An 18,812-nucleotide genomic window follows, 5' to 3' on the forward strand; every position below is an offset into this window, starting at 1 on the left:
ATATATATATATATATATATATATATATATATATATATATATATATAAAATGTATGTGTATATGTATGTTCACACACATATAGATATGTGCATATGTATATATGAATGTATATATATATATTGAACTTACAAATCTAAAAACACCATATGAATGTCAATTATCATCATCATCATCAACATCATTTTTATTGTTATTAGGGCCCCATTGGAGACACTGTCCTCAATCCTCCCTCAGCTCCTAATCTCTCAGAATACCTGCCACAGGCCAATAAAGCTACCTCCAGCTGCCTAGAAGAAGGAGAGTAATCCTCCCTGGGTGAAAGGAAGGGATTAGAGGAAGGAGGAATTCCTCTGTCTGCTGCCAGGATTGAGGGAATAGAGGATGGGTGGGGGCAATAGTGATGTTGAGATATGTTGCTGGCTTACCAAGGTGGAATTTTTTGTTTTGTTTTGTTTTGTTTTTAATTTTTAGGCAGTTGGGGTTAAGTGACTTGCCCAGGGTCACACAGCTAGTAAGTGTCAAGTGTTTGGTCTGAGGTTGGATTTGAACTCAGGTTCTCCTGACTTCAGGGTTGGTGCTCTATCCTCTGAGCCACCTAGCTGACCCATCCCAAGTTGGAACTTTGAATTCATTTTTTTCCATGAAGACATTGTTACACATGGTGGTTAGACTATATGTTCCTATTAGTACTTTATTTCATCTACATTACAGATTAAATAGGCTTTTGGGGGATAGCCTAGCACTTTAACCGCCATGTATAATGTTGTTTCTATGAGAAACTGTATTCCTAGTTCCAAACAACCAACTTACAAATGAATTTTTGGAATACTACTTACTTGTAAGTTGGAACTTCCTAACCATGGCTTATATCTTTTTAAAAAAGGTCTTATCATATTTTTTTCTCAATTGCATATAAAACATTTTTAAAATTTATTTTTTAGAAGTTGAGTTCCAAGTTTTTTCTTTCCCTTCCTCCTCTACCCTCTCCTTGAAAAGACAAAGGGGGCAGCTAGGTGGCTCAGTGGATAGAGCTCTGGCCTTGGGGTCAGGAGGACCTGTGTTCAAATCCAAACTCAGACACTTGACACTTACTAGCTGTGTGACCCTGGGCAAGTCATTTAAAAAAAAAGCAGGCAATTTGACATAGATTATATATGAGAGGTCGTAAAAACATATCTCCGTATTAGCCATGTTGCAGAAGAAAATGGACAAAAAAATACAAGAAAAATAAAGAAAGTTTAAAAAGTAAAAAAACAAATAAAGATAAAAAACCAAACCCAAGGTAGAATATGACTTATGAAGGTAAAACTGGAATAAAATGTGAGACTTTTGAGGACAGAGACTACTTCTTCCAGATGTCTGTGTCTTCCACAGAACCTAATATAATGCCTAAACCAAAGATCACCAAACTGTGATCCATGGTGCCCTCACAGGGGCATGGTTGGATATTTAAAATTCTCAACCTAATTAGTTGATAAAGAGACTGTTATGATCTAAAGGGGTCATGAAAAAAATTACTGAGACATTAAGTGCGTGGAGAAAGTGTAGGATCTTTTGGCCTAGAGAATAGGAGGTGCCCAACAAATACTTTCCAAATGATTGAATTGAATAAATATAAAAATGTGTAATCCTTTTAAAAAATATAAAGGATTTAGGTACCAATATTGCATATTATCTTTACCATCAATACCCTACATCAACATGGATAATGGAATTATGTACAAATTCCTAGGAGGCACCTTGTGGTATAATTTCTCCTAAAAAAAAAAAAGACCAATTTTGTACAGGTTGTTCCTGACTTTTAAAAAGCACTCATTTAGAAGATCAATTAAAACATAGCATGAGGCAACTCCATATAGGTTTCTAAAACTTTTACTTATTTGCTGTTAAGTTGTTTTTCACTTGTGTCTGACTCTCTGTCATTTGGGATTTTCTTGGCGGAGATACTGGAGTGGTTTGTCATTTCCTTTTCCAGTTCATTTTACAGATGAGGAACTGAGGCAAACAGGATTAAGTGACTTGTCCAAGGTCACAGAGCTAGTAAGTGTTTGAGTCCAGATTTGAACTTTTGAAGATGAGTCTTTCTGGTTCCAAGTCTAGTGCCCCACTCACTGTACCACCTAAGCTGCCCTTTGACTGATTTAGGTTGATGTAAAAATGTTTCCCACTTCATGACTTTTTTCTCTCTAACCTAACAGAATGTTTCTCATTCTTTACTCACACAGATGTGGACAATGGAGAGTTAGCTCCAGAGGTCATTTCTGGTTGGAAGGAGGGGCAGATTCCTCTGTTGAAACCAGGCCAGGATTTGAAGAATATACTTTATTTATATGGTCACACTGAAGACTCCACCCCCACAATGAAAGAGATCATGATAGGTTCTGATGACTTCAAGGAAGTTACTGAAAAAAACAAAAATGAAATCAAAGCCATCAGACCTTTGGGACATTATGACTTCATAAGGGGGACAAATCCCCGGATAAGGAGAAACAATTCTGAATTATTATCAGTTAAGTGTTGTGAAAGGTCTTGTACCAGAAGAGAGCTTAGGAGATTGTGCTAAGAGGAAGAAATTGAATATCTCTACTTTAGATATGAAGCTCACTAGTGCTTCAGGCAGGCACAACGTGTTGGATTAACATGAAAAATTAACATGAAAAATCACTTTTTTGCCCCTGTGGTCTCCAAGACTATGGTAGTTTGTATGACTGAGGCATTTTTTAAAAAATTGCTAATTGTTAGTTTCTTAAAGTAACCTATCTTCTCTCTTTTGCTACCAATACAGCTACACGAATTGCTTTCCATTTCATTGCTAATATTTTGTTGTAGTAAATAAAGCATTCATTACTTCAACCAAACCTGTTAATTTATTCCACATAGAACCTAATCTCATGCCATGTACTGATAAACAATAAATCGTTTTAAATGTCATAATCCTCTTGGGTCATATCTAGGTAGAATAAGTCAGCTTGAGATTTTTTTCAGTCCATTCAGTGTTTTTGATTGCTGTCATTAAATATTTATGGGCAGTCCATCTGATGGAGATGATCCAGTTTAAACATTATATAGCCCCAAACACAAGTTCAGTTTCTCAGATAAAGGCCTCATATCTCAAATATATTAAGAATTTTGTCAAATCTATAAGAATATGAGTCATTCCCCAATTGATAAATGGTCAAAGGATATGAACAGGAAGTTATCCAATGAAGAAATCAAAACAATTTATAGTCATATGAAAAAAATGCTCTAAACCATTATTAATTAGAAAAATGCAAATTCAAACAACCTTGAGATATCATTTTACAAAAACCAGATTGGCTAAAATGATTGAAGGGGAAAGTGACAGATGTTGGAGGGGATGTGTAAAAATTGGGACACATTCCTTGTCAGTTCAGCAATTTTCAAACCTGTGTCCTTCATCATATAAAATCAGGAACATATAAATAATGGGGAAGGGAAACTATACACAGACTTGACCAATCATGAGCCCGACTAGTACCATAACAACTGGGTAAACATGTAAATTTAATATAGCCAAACCAGAACTCATTATCTTTCTCTCTAAATCTATACAAACTTCTCTATTTTCATACCGGGCACCATCATCCTTCCATTCCTTCTGGTTCACAACTTTGGAGTCAACCTCAATTTTTCACTCTCTCCCTCAACACCCCTCTTCCACCCTTCCATGTCCAATCAGTAACCATCTCTTATCTGTGCTCATGTTCACATGTCTTATCTGTGTTCATTTCCCTCCCTCCAATCATCTGTTCACCATCCTAGCTCAGGCTTTCAGGATCTTTCACTTGGTTTATTGTAATACTCTCCAAATTGAACTCCTCTCTCTCATCCATTCTTCATAAAGTTACCAAAATAATCTTCCTAAAATCCAAGTCCATCTGTGTCATTCCCCTGTTCCTGAACTTTCAAGTGTTCCTTATTACCTCTAGGATGAAATAGAAACTGCTCAGCTTGGTATTTAAAACTGATTACTATCTGGCTCCAGCTTTCCTTTCAGGACAATTATTTTTACTCTATTTCTTTCAATCTGTTCCCCAAACTCATCATGATCTCTCCTACCTTTCCCAAGGCTATCCTGCATGCCTAGAGTACATTTCTGTCTCCTCCAACTGGTACCCTGGAGGACACACATATGCTAGTTACTGGAAAAGAGAAACACCCTTGGGAGGTAACATACTCTGATCTTGCCTGACTCTGTCTGGAAAATGGGTTCAGTTCTGAGTGATAAATCTTAGGATAGATATTAGTAATCTATAGTTTATCTGGAGGAGGGCAAAGAAGATGGTGAGGAGCCTTGGGTTTATGTCACATGAGGATTAATTGAAGGGACTGGGTATATTTGGCAAGGAGAGGAAAGAATTTAGCTTTCAGAATAGCTGTATGAAGCCATCTTATATATTTGGTGTATCTACAAGTGATGAATGGTAGCTAATATGATACCATCACTGATTTCCAGGATATAATTTTCCATAGGAGTGGGAGTGATTTGGTCTGATTCTGAGTCAGGGTGAATAAACACATTAGATGACTGCTTTATACCTGGAAGCTAGTCTATTCATGCTGGTTCATGCTCATAAAAAGTCCATCCTTACTATAATTATGGTATGTCTTATAAATCCGATATCCTAGAATCATAGATTTGAAGCACAATAGGACATTGAAAATCACCTAGTTCAACCTTCTCGTTTTACAGATAGAGAAACCAAGGCTCTAAAGGGTTAATTCCCAAGGTCACCAAAGATCTATTTGTCAAGCTCATTTCTTAAACTTACTTTCATAATGTTTTTTATATTGATAGATTCTCTATGAGGGTATTTTGATAACAATCATCAGTAGACTCTGCTATTAGGTGAGGGAGGTGGTTCTGCAACCAGTCTTGATGTTTTTGTGTCCCTGTTTATTCCTAAACCATTTGGAAGGGGACAGTTGTTCAAGTATCCTTTTCTTAGGTTAAGCCTAAATATCCAGGTCTATGCTTGTCATCATCAAACCTTTTAGGAAAAAAATTGCATGAATTTCATTGAAAGGAATAATTCCTCAGTAGCTTCCTATTTACAGAGTATTTTTTTTATCCTTGTTTTATTGATGATAAAACTGAGCAAGAAAAACTGAATTATCCAAGGAAACACGGCTAGAAGGTGGGAGAGCCCAGACTTTAAATTAGATATTTGGACTCATATGGTCATTGCTTGTTCCAGCCCTACTGTGCTGCCTTTAAGGGAACATTTAACATACATCTTTGGAAGTGGACTTTTAGATATTTGAACTTAGATTTGTACTTCCTTTTAATTGAGTCAAAGGAGTACACTGTCTAGGAGTACATTGTGTAGTTGACAGGCTTTGTATCTTGATATATTGTCTATCACTTCACAAACCAACGCATAATTAAGACAGTTAAAACTTTGGGCTTGGGGCTGGGCCAGAGCAGCCCAAGATGGCCGACTTTGAGGATTGGGTGCTGGATGAGGAGAAGGTACAGATAGCTGCCAAGTTCATCACTCCTACTCCACCAGGAGAATTTAATAAAGTGTTTAATGATGTCTGGTTATTACTTAACAATGACAGTCTTCTCAGGGAAAGGGCAGGTCATGCATTCTCCCAGTATAATATGGATCATTTCACTCCAGTGGAAATAGAAGAGTATAATGATCAGGTCTTAACTACAGAACATGGTGACCTGGGTAATGGCAGATTTTCAGATCCAAGAAATAGTTTCATTTAAGTTTGATCATTTACAGAAGGAAGCAAATGACCCCTAACCTGAGGACATAGGTGGAGCTCTGAAGTCATGGAGGGAATCCTGTGACAGTGCATTAAGGGCCCATGTGAAAGATCATTATTCCAATGGCTTCTGTGCTGTTTATGCTAAAATTATAGATGGGCAGAAGACTATTCTTGCCTATATTGAGAGCCACCAATTTCAGCCTAAAAACTTCTGGAACAGTCATTGGAGATCAGATTGGAAGTTTACCATCACACCACCTACAGCTCAGGTGGTTGGAGTGCTGAAGATTCAGGTCCATTACTATGAAGATGGCAATGTTCAGTTGCTTAGTCACAAAGACATACAGGTTCAATAACCGTTACTGATAACATACAAACTGCCAAGGAATTTATAAAAATCATAGAACATGTTGAAAATGAGTATCAGACAGTGATTTGTGAGAACTGTCAGACATTTCAGACACCACATTCAAGGCCTTGTGCCAGCAGCGTCCAGTCACCTGCACCAAAATCGACTTGAACAAGATACTCAGTTACCAGATTGGTAAAGAAATGCAAAATGGTTAGGGCTGGATGTGAAATTCTCCATTTGTAACATGCAAAAAAAAAAAGAGGAAAGAAAAGGAAAAGAAGATTCAAAGTATTGGTCTTATAAGTAGGTGATTCATGAACAAGTGCTGTATTTTGCTAGGGAATTCAAAGTTAACAGGTTTTCTAGCCTCTTGGAATACTACTGACCCAATAGCATTGTGATGTTTCTGCTTGTGTGTGTGTGTGTGTGTGTGTGTGTGTCTTTGCAATGTAGCTTCCTATTGTGACTGTACCTACTTGTAGGATTTTTAAAAATTCAGTCATTTTTAACATTGAAAAGAGAGAGAGTTGTGTCCTGGAATTTACGTACTGGTTAGAAAGTTTCCTAGCCATGAAAGCCCTCTCAAAAACAGGCAGCTAATGTTTTCAATACTCTCCCATCCTTATCTTTAATAGCACTTCTGGTACATCCATGGTTTTTACTGATCAATCAATAGCTAAAGATTCTATACTGCAATATACATCTACAGACATCCTTTTTCTTCTTTTTTTTTAAAAGGCAATGGGGGTTAAGTGACTTACCTAGGGTCACACAGCTAGTAAGTGTCAAGTGTTTGGTTGGAGGCCACATTTGAACTCAGGTCCTCCTGACTTCAGGGCTGGTGCTGTATCCACTGCACCACCTAGCTGCCCCTATCCTTTCTCTTCTCACTGCTGATTGCCACTTAATGGCATCCTGGTAGTTGTAGATTTTTAAATATTTGGAATGGGGTTTTTAAGGTCCCTTTGATGGAAAAAAATGGGTGCTCTGGAAATTCCCATAATGACCAGCTTCTCTGGGGAAAATCTGGGGGTTTTGTGTTGTTTATTTTTTCATCCAAAGACTTGAACCACATTCCCTCCAAGTGAACTTGTTTGCTTTCTTCCTTTTCTGAAAATTCCCTTCCCCTAGTAACATGGTTGTTACGGGCATCTACATTTTTAGAATATAGCCACCCCAAATATACATATTTTTATATTCAAGAACTGCTGACATAGTCAGAATGTAGAACAGCAAATATTAAAACTTGAAAAATGCAGATGCCTACGGAATAAGAGGGATATTGTGCTTTAATCCTCTGTAGCAGGTGACTAGAGTTGGTACTGTTTAAACTTATGAATCAGACAAGTGCATAAATCACAAATAAAAACAAAAAAGATTTGTACCAAAGTGAGAAGAATGACTTCTAGGTAGTGTCTTTCTATTGTTACCTGTTTCTTAATGTACTTAAAGGGAACACAGACAATTCACTCTAAATGGTTTGTAAAATTTGTTTGACATTCTTCTTCAGTCCTACAAGCCGGGAACTCAACTTATCTGTGATGCCGCAGCCCTTCCTGGAGGGCGAGTGAAGGTATGTGTTCCATAGCTCTCAAAACACAGAGATACCATGATTTGCTATAGCTAGCAATCAGAGCTATCTATGCATGGTGAATCAATTCTACGTTGTTTACATTTAGGTGACCAGGCCTTAACATGAGGTCATTTTTTTTTATTTATCAATTTTTTAATTTTTAAAATTTTTCCAAGTGCTATCTTCCTATCTCCATCTACACGTTGAAGAGGAGGATGTTTGTGCTTAAAGTGGCATTGTTTTTGTTCAGGAACATGGGTTAAGCAGGAGTGTCTTCAAAGTATCCTGTTACTTATGCAAACTTTTTTTTTCCCAAATAAAGCATATTTGTATTATTTGCCGTTCATAATACCCATCCACATAACAAGATCCTCTGTACCTACTAGTAGAAATACAAGGGTTTGTTCTTAAAAAAACATTTGGGCTCATCTGTAATATACTTGAAGATTTTTAATCAATAGTTGTTTTATTTAAGTTAGAATTCATTTAAGTTAGAATTTTCTACAACTTTGTAGAAATGTGAACATTGATGATTAGGAGTCAGTCAAGTGTCAAATCTGTGTTATTATGTCATGTAATTATAGGTTTATTCCTTACTTTGCTCTCCCAGTAACATAACCAGATCTAGATTAGTTGGTATTCATATCCCTTATGTGAATTAATAAAATTATTTGTTTGGTGAGAGTTAGGCTGGTAGGTTTCTCACTTCTCATTTCCTTCCTCTCCCTCATATCTCATTTGTTGTTTGGGAATACAGGAAAACAGGCAAGTTCAACCTACAAAGTCTGGGTGTTTTTAGGGAATAATCTCTCTGTGTTAATAGGTATAAGCAAGGGATGTGAATTTTATGTAACTTGTCCTGTACCATCCATGTTACTTTGATCTTGAATAAGGACTTTCTCACTGGCATCAGAAGGTGATTCTGACCTTAGCCTTGATTTTGGAATTATTCTTTGGGAGAAAATATACTAAAACATTGGTAGAGTTTCTTTTTGACTTTTAGCTCTCAGACTTAGAAGGACTTATTAGAGGAAGAAAAGAGGAAATTCAAACTTCTTTTCAATCTTATAAACTCCAAGTCAAAGAATTTCATGTTGATTTCTGGAATTTTTTTCTTTTTCTATTTTTAGAATTTTAAAGGATTGGTTAGTGAACAGACAGAAAAGGAAATGGTGATAACAGAGACTTCAGTGACTTCAGGTCATTGCCAGATTATTGCCAGACTGACCTTATTTCCTTTGTTGATAGGGTTATTAGTCTGGTAGATCAGGGAATGCAGTCAAAATAGTTTCCCTTGATTTTCACAAAGTATTTTATAAAATCTCTCACAGTTTTCTTATGAAAAGATGGTGAGATGTTGGCCAGATCATCATACAATTGTGGACTTAGAATGTCTTGAATGGCTTGACCAAAAGAATAGTGTTTTGATACAAACTTGAAAGTAAGTCCTTGTTAGAATGTCCCCCAGTTTCTGTAGTTGATCCTTTCTTGTTTAACATTTTATCAATGAAATGAATAAGGACACACCTAGCAGGCTTCTCAGCTGTGCCATGGACTAAAAGGTAGGAGATAAATGTAACTTTGTAGTTAAGATTCAAACAGATGTTGACAAGTGGCAACATTGGACCAAATCTAAGAAGAGAGAACTTCATAGAGATGAACATAAAGTCCTATGCTTGAATTGAAGAGCTCAACTTCAGAAGTGAAAGATGGAGGAGGTACGGCTGGACAGCAGTTTGCAAAGAAAGAGATTAGGGGTTTTTAACCAATCTAGTCAACAGTGTAAAATGGCACCCAAGGAAGATCAGGTGATCCTAGGCTGTAATGAGAGAGGCATAGTGTCCAGAAATTAGGGATTGGTAGTTCCACTGACTTGTGCTGTACTTAACATTTAGAGTACAGGGGGAGGTCTGTAGAATGGTCTACTTACACTAAGCGAAAACATATTATGTTTAGTTCAAGGAACTCTATTTTTAGAATGATATAAATAAACCAGAGGAAGTAAACTAGAGGGTGATGGTCCTCAAGTAGGACCATCATCAGTAAAATGAACTGGAGAAGGAAATGGTGAAACATACCAGTATCTTTGCTGTAGCGGGATCAATTGAAGAGACTAGGATTGTTTAACTTGGATAAGAAAATACTTGAGAAATGGGCAGCTAGGTGGAGCAATGGATAGCACACTCGCCCTGGATTCAGGAGGATCTGAGTTCAAATCCGGCCTCAGACACATAACGCTTTCTAACTGTGTGGCCCTGGGCAAGTCATTTAACCTCATTGCCTAGCCCCTCTCCCCCAAAAAAATACTTGAGAGGGAACATGATAGCAGTCCTAGCAGTCCTCAAGGGTTTAAAGGGCCATTAGATGGAAGAGCTATTAGAATCGTTCTTTGTGGACCTAGAGAGCAAAACTGGGAACAATGGGGAGAAACCACAAAGAAGCAAATTTAGTTTTGGTAATTAGAGCTATTCTACCTGGTATCTAATATCTTGTATCCAGTAGGAAAACTAGTAGCTTTCCCCTTTAAAGGGAACCATTTCTACCCCAGATGATCAAAACATCTACATTGAATCAATCAGTCAAAAATAATCCAGGTTGTGAATAAGTCCTTAATCAATTTGATAGGATTGTAGGAGCTTTAAGTCATTGGATAGAAGCAGAGTTGCCACATAGGAAATATCTTGTAACTGTAATTCTCAAAGGACTGAAATTTAAGAATGCCTCAAAGATTCAAGTTTTCACTTTGATGGAGCACATTTACACATGTTGTTATCCTTGTTCGGTTGTTTTCAGTCATGTCCAACTCTTCATGACCCCATTTGGGATTTTCTTGCCAAAGATACTGGCATGTTTTGCCCTTTCCTTCTCCAGTTCATTTTACTGATGAGGAAACTGAGGTAGACAGGATTAAGTGACTTTCTCATGGTCACACAGCTAGTAAGTATCTGAGTCCAGATTTGAACTCAGGCCTTGCACTCTATCAACTATGCCACCTAGCTGCTCTACATTTACACATACTAGCGATTGTAAAATTTTTATTTCAAAGTAAAATTACGATCTTTGCTTATAATTATTCATATTTAAAGTGCATTTTCACAGATAGGAGAAATTATAGTAAATTACAGTAAAAATATTTTTAAATGCTTGCATCAATAATTGAGGTAATTGAATGTGCTTGCTCCTTAGTATCCACATGGGACTATATATAAATACAGCAAGCTAGTTTGGATTCTGTCAGTCAAGTGGCTGTAAAATTCCATGGTAAAAGACTCCTTAGAGATGATGGGGTAAAATAGAAGGGAGAGCGTCTTCTTTCTCCGGTGCCCTCCTTTTGATCAGGTGATAACCTTGTGAACTTGAGAAAGTTTGGAAGATCTGTAGCTCCTATGTAACGTCCACCAGAGGGGCAGTGACTGATGGCAGCAGGGCAGAGAAACACTCTTAGGACAAACTAAACTGACAGAGGAAAGGCAGCTGCAGGATCCCATAAGGCCACCAGTCTCAGAGACCAACAGAGATTGTCTCCTCAACAAGATTGTGTTTCTTGGGGCAGCTAGGTGGCATAGTGGATAGAACACTGGCCCTGGAGTCAGGAGAACCTGAGTTCAAATCTGGCTCAGACACATAACACTTATAGCTGTGTGACGCTGGGCAAGTCACTTAACCCCTTTGCCTAGCCAAAAAAAAGGGAAAAAAAAGCATAGGGATGGTGTTAAGCTTCTTGGTATAATATTCCTCATAATACCTTACTTAGTTCTCTGTATATAGTAAGTACTTATTAATATTTGTTGATTCATATCTCAGAACATCTACTTAAAATTGTTTTGTTGCCAAAGTCCAGATGCTTATGCAGAAAGTCTGTGAATAACCTTTGTAACCTAGAGGCAGCTGTGGAGGGCAGTGGATAGAGTGTTGGATCTGGAGTCAGGAAGAACTGAGTTCAAATCCAGCCTTAGACATTTACAAGTTGTATGACCCTAAGCAAGTCTCTTAACAGCAGTCTGCCTCAGTTTCCTCAATTGTAAAATGGCGATAATAACAGCATCTCCCTCCCATGGTTGTTATGAGAATGAAATGAGGTAATATTTGTAAAGCACTTAGCACAGTGTCTGAAACATAATAGGTACTTTAAAAATGCAGTAAGGGGAAGCTCCTTCCTTTTTTTCTTTTTTTTCTCCCCCCATGTCTTTGATGTGATGGTGAGCATAGACGCTGTTGTTTTCAGGAATTAAAGTTTCTCATTCCAACTTGGTTATTAAATAATAAATTAGGATTTAAATTTCAGTAAGAAGAATTCAGTGAATATGAATAACTCAGTATAAATATAATTGCAATTCTTATTAGAATAATATTCAAAGAAGTTTAGAACAAAAATATTTCTTGGGTAAAGCTGTATTATTTAAGTTTTAATATCTCTTATGGTCATATCTTCCTCCTTCTTGGTAGTTATTCAGGCTTGTTTCTAATTAAACATCAAAGATTTGTTTCTTGCTACAAAGATTAAACAGTAAAAAAAAAAAAAAATGGAAAGTATGTTGTCCAGCCCTAGGTTAGATTCACCTTTATGTAGAAACATTATATCTCTGAAAATGAAAGCACAGCAGTGTGTGAAAATTATTATGTTACACATTCAAAAAATTGAGTTTGTGGCCTTTTTAATAATAGTGAGGTAATATTCCACCACTGACATCTGCTTGGTAGCATGAATATGGAAAAACTTGCTTTCTCAGAAATGGCTTAGTGATTAATTCTTCAATGCCATAAGTTCTTCCCAAGATACAAGTTTTAAAAAATTGGAAATGGGTGTAGATGAGAAATCATTGATTTAAAGGCTTGAATTAGCTTGATCTAAATTACTGTAAAAACTATCCATCTATACACACACACACACACACACACACACACATCTATAGCCATGACTATATGGGTTCTTTTGTTCTAGCAGTGATCTAATAATCTCACCTATTATTTTCAAAATATATTTGTGTCTGTAGAAAGTGTTTGCCTGAGCAAGCCAAGACTTTGCCCAGGAAGCTTAGAATAACTAGAAAACTGCCGTGCTGGCAGATTCCACATCTTTAAGAAAAATAGCTAGGCGCAGTGGTTGGAGTGTTGTACTTTGAATTGTGAAGACCTGAGTTCACATCCAGCAGCAGACATTTACTAGCTGTTTGACCCTGGGCAAATCACTTAGTCCTGTCTGCCTCAATTTCCTCATCAGTAAAATGGGAATGATACTAGCACCTATTTCCCAAGATTTTGAGGATCAAATGAGGTAGTAGTTGTAAAGCAGTTGGTGCTTGGTTAAGTTTGTAAGGCATTATATTTAATGTTATTATTGTTGTTCTTATTAATAAGTAGCTATAAGAGGTGAAACTGGCAAAACCCTGAAAGTTGAGTCAAAAGACCTAGGTTTAAATTTCAACTCCTTATTCTCTAAACCCTAGCATAACTCTAAATCTTGGGTCCCAAGTAGTGGTTCCCATTCATGATCTATATTATATTAGGTACTGAGACAGCGATAGAAATATTGGATGAAACCCTTGGCCTGAAGGAGCTTGCAGACCAATTCTTGAAACAAGACTCTGACAAATAGTAGTAGATATTGGACAATTATGGGCCAATAGTGTGGTACAGAGTATAGGCAGTCTAGAGGAAGGGGAGGCAATGAGGCCTGCACTAATAAGGAACTAACTTCATGGAAGAAGCAGGATCTTGTGCTGGATCTTAACGGGTAGGTAGTATTTGGTGAAACTGAAGGGCATCTCAGCCTAGGGAAGCCAAAAAGGTCCTTGTGCCTCTCCAGGCTTTTCAGTTCTCTTTCATATGTCATCTTCTGCATTAGCATGTAAGCTCCTTGAGGGCAGGAACTGTCTTACTGCTACTATTTGTATTCCTAGACTGTTTAGCATAATGCCTGGCCCATAAGGGTTCTTAATACAATTTTGTTGACTGACTGAGACAGAGGTTGAAGAAATAGATCTTTCTTAGGCTGTCCTTTCATCTTTTAATCTTGAGAAGCTCTACTTTCACATTATCTTTTAAAGTCTTAATAATACATTTATTCAATATTTTATTTTTCCCCTATTACATATAAAAACAAAATGTAACCTTTTTTAAAAAGGCCTAAAGCAGGAAGTGCTACTTGGCACCCTCTGCCTTCCTGAAAGCATCCACTCCCTCGATATGGCAGGCTTGTTGCATTAATAAGTCAAACAAGTCCTTTTTGCCTCTGCTCAGCCATCTTTGTATGAAGACCGTGGTTTTCTGAATGATTTTCAGCTGATATTCAAGTAGAGCAAGAAGTACTTAGACCTGTGTGGCTAGTTAATGGAAATCCTATCTAAGGCGATACATTTCTGTATCAGAGCTGTGTCACCCTACCCTTTCTGCCCACTCTGTGCTGGAAAAGTAGAATCAAGTCAAATAATGCATTTTTAATTGTATCATCTAGTATTATAGCTGAAGACAATACTGTATTATACTTCTGTGAACAGAAAATATCCTAGACCTGCTTGTGATATGTAGCTATACCAGAGCTGTTTTTAATGATGTTATTCTTGGTAGACTTTTGATTTTTTTTTTCCAGATGATGATTGAGAAGCTAATAAAAGGAGCCAAGTACCATATCAGTAACAGAATGCTGTTTTTCTGGGATTTTAAAAAAACAAAACAAAACAAAACTTCTTTGTGGGGGCAAGGGGATATTTTCAGGGGTTTTTTTTGGGAAACAGTGAGCTGAAAGTCTAGTGTGTATAATTTTGTTTAATGACTACAAAACCTGGAAAGGCTATTGCTACTATTGATGCCTAGCAAATTGCTATTGGCTATAGTTTTATGTAAATTTATATATACATATATGTATATATATACATATATATGTGTGTATATATATATATACATAATTTGAATTTTTGGAAACTTTAGCTGTGATGTTAACTTTGAAAAAAGTATCCCATTTGTACTGTGTTGAGTTGGCGTTGTATAGAAATTAACAGCCGTAATGGTCTAGAAATGTTAACCTTAATTTTTTTTTCATTTGTACAAGGGGTAACACACTGTATTAAATCTGTAAGGCCTTATTTACATGGGTTTGATTACAGAAACTAATAAAATATTCTCTAAATTAAAAAAAATTAAAATTTTGAGGCCTAAACTCTTTCTCTTCCCCTTCCCCTCCCCTCTCATTAAGAAAGCAAGCAAGTTGATATAGGTTACACCTGTGCAGTCATGCAAAACATATTTCCATATTAGTCATGTTGTGAAAGAGAACACAGACTCCAAAAAAACACAACAACAAGAAAAATAAAAAAGTGTTTAACAGTATGTTTCAATCTGCATTCAGACTCCATCAGTTCTTTCTCTGGAGATAACATCTTTCATCATATGTTCTTCAGAATTGTCTTGGATCATTGTGTTGCTGATAATAGCTAAGTCATTCACAGTTGATCATTGTACAATATTGCTATTACTGTGGACAATGTTCTCCTGGATCTTCTCCTTTCACTTGCCAGGTTTTCCTGAAAGCATCCTGTTCATCATTTCTTACAATAGTATTCTATCACAATCATGTACCACAACTTGTTCAGCCATTGCCCAATTGATGGACATCTCCTCAATTTCCAATTCTTTGTTACTATAGAGCTGAATATAGAAATACAGAAAAGAGCTGCTACAAATATTTTTGCATATATAGGTCCTTTACCCTTTTGTTTTTGTTTTTGTTTTTGTTTTTCTTCATGTCTTTGGCCTACAGACCTAGTAGTGGTATTTCTGGGTCAAAGGATATGCATAGTTTTATAACCCTTTGGGCATAGTTCTAACTTGCTCTCCAGAATGGTTGAATTAATTCACAACTCTATGAGCAGTGTATTAATATCTCAGTTATCCTATATCCCCTGAACATTTGTCATCTTCCTTTTCCATCATATTAGCCAATCTGATAAGTGTGGAGTGGTACCTCAGAACTGTTTCAATTTTCATTTCTCTAGTCAATAGTGATTTATAACATTTTTTTCACATCACTATAGATACCTTTGATAACTTCATATGAAAACTGCCTGTTCACATCCCTTGAGCATTTATCAGTTGGAGAATGGTTCTTACTTTTACAAATTTGAGTCAATTCTCTATATGGTTAAGAAATGAGTCCTAGAGAAATTTGCTGTAAATTTTTTTTCATAGTTATGATTACTGTGTATTTCTCTCCATCCTATTCCCCCTATTCTGTTTAGCCAAGTCTCTTTCTCTTTTTACCCTGTACATCCTCAAAAGTGTTTTTCCCTTTTATCAGCCCCTTCTCTTATCTTCTCTTATCCCCTTCCTCTCCTACCTTCTTGTAGATTAAGATAGATTTCTATACCTAACTGAGTATTTATGTTACTGCCTTAGAACCAATTCCAGTGAAAGTAAGGTTTAAGCACTCTTCCCTCCATGTCCCTCATCTTTCCCTTCACTATAAAGGCTCTTTTATGTGAGATAATTTACGCCATTCTAACTCTCCCTTTTCTTTTCTCCCAGTTCATTCTTCTTTCTCACCCCTTGATTTTATTTATTTTAGATATAATCCTATCATATTCAGCTCAGACTGGTACCCTCTGTCTATATCTATATCTATATTTATATCTATATCTATATCTATATCCATACCTGTATCTATATACTCCTTCTAACTACTCCAATGATGATAACATTCTTAGGAGTTATAAGTATCAACTTCCCAAATATGAATGTAAATAGTTTAATCTTATTTGAATCCCTTATGATTTCTCTTTCCAGTTTACCTTTTTTATGCTTTTCTTAAGTCTTGTATTTGAAAGTCAAATTTTCTGTTCAGCTCTGAACAGAATTTTCATCAAGATTGCTTAAAAGCCTTCTATTTCATTGAATGTTCAATTTTTCTTCTGACAGATTATACTCAGTTTTTCTGGATAGGTGATTCTTAGTTGTAATCCTAGCTCCTTTGCCCTCCAGAGAATATCATATTCTAAGCCCTCTGATTCTTTAATGTAGAAACTGCTATATCTTGTGTTATCCTGACTGTAGCTCCATGATATTTGAATTGTTTCTTTCTGGATACTTGTGATATTTTGTCCTTGACCTGGGAGCCTTGGAATTTGATTATAATATTCCTGGGAGCTTTCATTTGGGGATCTCTTTCAGGAGGTGATCAGTGGATTCTTTCAATTTCTATTTTACCCTCTGGTTCTGGAATACCAGGGCAGTCTTCCCTGATAATTTCTTGAAAGATGATGTCTGAGTTCTTTTTTGATTATATCCCTCAAGTTGTCCAGTAATTCTTAAAGTATCTTTCCTTGAACTATTTCCCAATGAGATATTTAATATTTTCTTTTATTTTCTCATTCTCATTATTTTCTTTAGTGAGCTTTTGTACCTCCTTTGGACAATTCTACTTTTTAAGGAATTTTTGTACATCTTTTTCCATGTGGCCAATTCTGATTTTTAAAGAATTCTTCTCTTTAATGGATTTTTTTGCTTCCTTTATCATTTGGCCTGTTTTTTAAAGTGTTATTTTCTTCAGTATTTTTATGCGTCTCCTTTATCAAGCTGTTGACTCTTTTTTCATTTTATTCTTGCATCACTCTTATTTCTTTTCCCAATTTTTCCTCTATCTCTCTTACTTGATTTTTAAAATGCTTTTTGAGCTCTTCCAGGAACTCTTTTTGGGCCTGAGACCAATTTACATTTTTCTTTGAGGCTTTGGATGTAGCAGTTTTGACTTTGTTGTCTTCTGAGTTTGTGTTTTGATCTTCCTGTCAACATAGTAACTTTCTATGCTCAAGGTTTTTTTTTTTGTTGTTGTTGTTGTTTGCTCATTTTTTCCAGCCTATTTCTTGACAATTAACTTGACATTGAAGTTGGGCTCTGCTCCTAGGGTGGAGGCAACATTGTCCCAAGCTTTAGGCTTTTTGTCCAGCTGTTTTAAGAGCTAGTTCTTAGGGGTCTGTAGGTTTTTCAGTTCTTCCAAGGTGGTATGCTCTAAGGAGAGCTGTACTTACTGTTCTTCTGGCCTATGTTCTGGCCTATGTTCTGGCCTGTGAGTGATTTGTGAACATTAAAGTGTCATATAAATGTGAATTATTAGCAAATAGTAGCTATGCAAAATCTAAGCAAATGGTACAAACTATTGGCAACAATTAGGTTAAAAAAAAGTCTTTCTTAATTTACAAAAGAGTTTGTCTTCCAAAAGTTCATTTGTAAGCAAAGTAACCTATTTTTTTTAGTTGTGAGCAGACAAACTCGCCTATTCCCTTCAAATAATTATCTCTCCTGCTTGCTCTATTATTGTCTGAAATTCCTGTAAGTGGAAATAAAGCCTTTCATTTTATAATTAGAAAAACAAAAGAGAGAGTAAACATCAGCATAAATCTTGGGTTCTTAACCTTTTTGTGTTATGGATACCTTTGTTGGTCTGATGAAGCCTGTGAACTCTTTTGAATAACTTTTTAAATGAATAAAATAATATTCATAGCATCACAAAGGAAATCAAATCTATTGAAATACAGTTGACAACATACAAAAAAGAAGCAAACAAAAAAAAAACCTCACAGATCCCAGGTTAAGAACCCCTGAATGTTAGTTAAAATGTGAGCTGTGCCTAGTCCTTTTCAATTTTGGTTGGTAGACCTGAGCAAGTAGAATGGTACTAGGTGAGGGAGGTGATAAAACTGAGGGAGAATGAGGGTGCCTTATGCAACAAAGATAAATTGCCAACTTCAAAGTTTTGCCAAGAGAAGACTGATTTAAATTCATCTGCCTGTAGAGCAGTCTTAACATGGATTAAGGAGGCTTTTGAGGTCTTTGGGAGTTTATATCACTTGTAAACATAGTTCTTGCTAAGATGATGTGCAAGACTTTTAAATTCATGCAATTTATAGCCTCCATATAATCAGTAGTCCATAGAGTGAGTTGTATCTTAGCAGGAACTATGTATACGAGGGACATAAATCCCCAAAGTCCTCAGAAACCTCTTTAATCCATAATGTACCATAGATGAACTATGGTACTACCCTGTCCTTGGGAGGTTCAGACAGCTTCTGGTGTTTGTTGGTCCTTCTGGGATCTGGCAGGGTATTGAGAGGATTTTGTCTGGGGCTGCAGCTAGAAGGGACTCCCAGCCT

General features: G+C 36.4%; 1 pseudogene; it reads left to right on the forward strand.

The window, feature by feature from the left end:
* Nucleotides 1-5,456: 5,456 nt before the first annotated feature.
* LOC114043947 lies at nt 5,457-6,353 on the forward strand (annotated as a pseudogene).
* The last annotated feature ends 12,459 nt before the right edge of the window (nt 6,354-18,812 follow it).

This window comes from Vombatus ursinus, unplaced genomic scaffold, assembly GCF_900497805.2.
Source record: "Vombatus ursinus unplaced genomic scaffold, bare-nosed wombat genome assembly UNPS02014770.1, whole genome shotgun sequence".
NCBI lineage: Eukaryota > Metazoa > Chordata > Mammalia > Diprotodontia > Vombatidae > Vombatus > Vombatus ursinus.